The sequence below is a fragment of the Pipistrellus kuhlii genome, unplaced genomic scaffold, assembly GCF_014108245.1.
Source record: "Pipistrellus kuhlii isolate mPipKuh1 unplaced genomic scaffold, mPipKuh1.p scaffold_m20_p_1, whole genome shotgun sequence".
Lineage (NCBI taxonomy): Eukaryota > Metazoa > Chordata > Mammalia > Chiroptera > Vespertilionidae > Pipistrellus > Pipistrellus kuhlii.
In genome coordinates, this window is record NW_023425404.1 from 150,192,988 (window position 1) to 150,195,674 (window position 2,687).

Sequence of the window (2,687 nt, forward strand, 5' to 3'; positions counted from 1 at the left end):
GAGCCTCGGGGCGGGGACGGGGGCGGGGCTCTGGGGCGGGCAGCGTGTGCGCAGGCGCGAGGAGCGATTGATTGGCAGGGAGGGGGCGGGCCATTTCTGGTCTGGGCTGAGTCTGTGATGCGCTGGGGGGCGGGAGCAGGAGGGGAGGGGCGGGGCCGAGGTTTCCGGAAAAACTAGCTTTGGGGTGAGTGAAGCCCTTCTTCGCGGTCACTTTTAAAGTCACTGAAGAGCCAGTTGACTTCACAGTGCCCGCCTACATAGAATTCATTCACAGTCTGACACATGCAAAATATTTTAAACCTTGATTTAAAATAAAATTCATTCATTAACTCAACAAGCATTGGTTGAACTCGCACGATGTGCTAACTGCCTTAGCAGAGCGGTTACAGAGGTACATGCAGATAAATGCCAATCTCATTTGGATATGTATGCAAGTGATATATATGTGTGCGCTGTGTGGAAAGAGAAACTAAGCTGCAGTTAATCCTTGGGAGAGGCAGCAAAGCTTTCAGAGTCACTCTCAGACTTAAAGGATGGGTTGGAATTCTCTAGGTGGGGAGGAAAGCTAGGACAGTCTAAGCAGAGGGAACAGCTCTTAAAGGTTTGAAGGAAGGCAAGGCTAGGGAATGCATGCTAAGTGAGTGGCAGAGGAAAGGCGTATGATAGGTGGGTGGGCAGGAGATGAAAGTGATAGTAGTGGCAGAATGAGTTTTGTTATCCTAGACCTTGAATTTCTGGGCAATTATTTTTTCATTAGTATGGCAATGTGGGAGAGTGGAAAGAAATCAGATAAAACTTGGATTCAGATATAGACATTGCTATTTTCTCTGTGCCTTGAATGTAACTTAACCTTTTTGAGACTCAGTATCCCTAATCTATAAGATGAGGAGAGTTGTCAAGTTTAAATTAATATGCGCATTCTTAGCATATAGTAGATAAGCAATTGCAATCCTTTTTGTGATAAATACATGAATGAAAGTTACTTTATTTATTTTATTGATATTTTACAGAGAGGAAGAGAGAGGGATAGAGAGTTAGAAACATTGATGAGAGAGAGTCATCGATCAGCTGCCTCCTGCACATCCCCTACTGGGGACGTGCCTGCAACCAGGGTACATGCCCTTGCCTGGAATCGAACCTGGGACCTTTCAGTCTGCAGACCGATGCTCTATCCACTGAGCCAAGAGTTACTTTATTGCTCCCAAATAGTATAACTTTAAAAATAAAGCAATCAATGTCTTTCTGGAGTGCCTGACAGGAGGTGAGGACAGGTAGAAATTGAGCTTATATGAACCCAGGGTAATCAAATTGAGTTTAACAAGCAAGCCTGGAACTGGCCTGAGGATGATGCCTTCTTGAATCATCTATCCTTTTATATACAGAAAATCTTGAATCAATGTATCTTATCAGCTTAGAGGTAATGCCTTGTGCTACAGGTGGGGTTGGTGAATTAAAAGCTCTGGTTACATTGCTAATATGTGGGAAAATGAAATACGTTAATTCGGAGGTAATGTGTTGGCATATTCTTGCTTACAGTAAAAATAAGCAGAACAAACTTGGTCGTATTGCAGTGCACCTCCTGTTGATTAAATAGTGGAGTGGAGAGTGACTGGGCAATGAAATCGTGGTAATGATAACCAGCACCTGATAGTTAAAGAGGTGTATATAGGAGCTCCCTTGTCTCAGTTTCACTTTGTCATTAAAACAGTCCTGTGTGGTGGGTGCACGTTTCACAATCCACAAACTCAGGCCTACACCAATGTAAGCTGTCATTTATAATATAACTCTTTCTTTCTTTGAGCCCCATTTATCTGCTATCTGAGGCTTAATCTGGTTAATGTTGGGTTTTCTCAGTTAACTCAGGACATCCCCTTCCCTTCTTTCTACATGGGGTGGCATCTGTTATGCTCAGATTCCAGGGTCCCCAAAAGACCACCAGCGGCCCAGGACACAGAGAGCACCCGGCTCCGGAGAACAATACCTATATAGGGCTAGTTATCTGGGTGGGCTTAGGGGGTGATGTGAGGGTCGTGGGCGACAGTGACTGGCCATTCTGGCCAGGGAATGGCAGGAAGTGACCATCGTATTCTAAGGTTGAGCCATCCCCTCTGTTGCATGGCCTAATTTGGACCTTGGCTGCATTCCTGGAGCTTCATTGGTCCACTCAGGCAGGGGTCCTGGAAGCTAGGATAGCTGGCATTCCTGGGGTTGGGGTCCCAGCTTCACACGATGCAGGATAGTTAGTTCTGCTTTATTCTTTCAGCATCTATGTGTGTGTGGGAACCTAGTGGAGGGGGAAATCTTCTGATTCATGACTTTCATTTCTCTAAGGTGGCATCTGCTGCTAATGCTTGTTATCTGTCTCCCAACACCAGTTACCTACTCTATAAGGCCTCTCAGGTGCTCTGGTTCTCTCTCAGCCACTTTTGTGGCCCTGTTGGTGGGGCAAGGAAACTTTCTGTTGCATTCTGAGGCGCTGGGAGCCTGGAAAGGCTACCTCAGGCCTCTGGCCCATACACCATGCTTCAGCCCTCCTGGTGTGCTGTCACTCAGTGGTCATATGGGGAACACCTCTTAGGCCTTACCTCACCTGGGAAGCCAGCCCTTGAATCCCGATTTACTGAGCATCTTCTCATCTTTATAGTCTATCCACTTCACCTTTCAGTGGGGACTCTGGCAAATTGGAT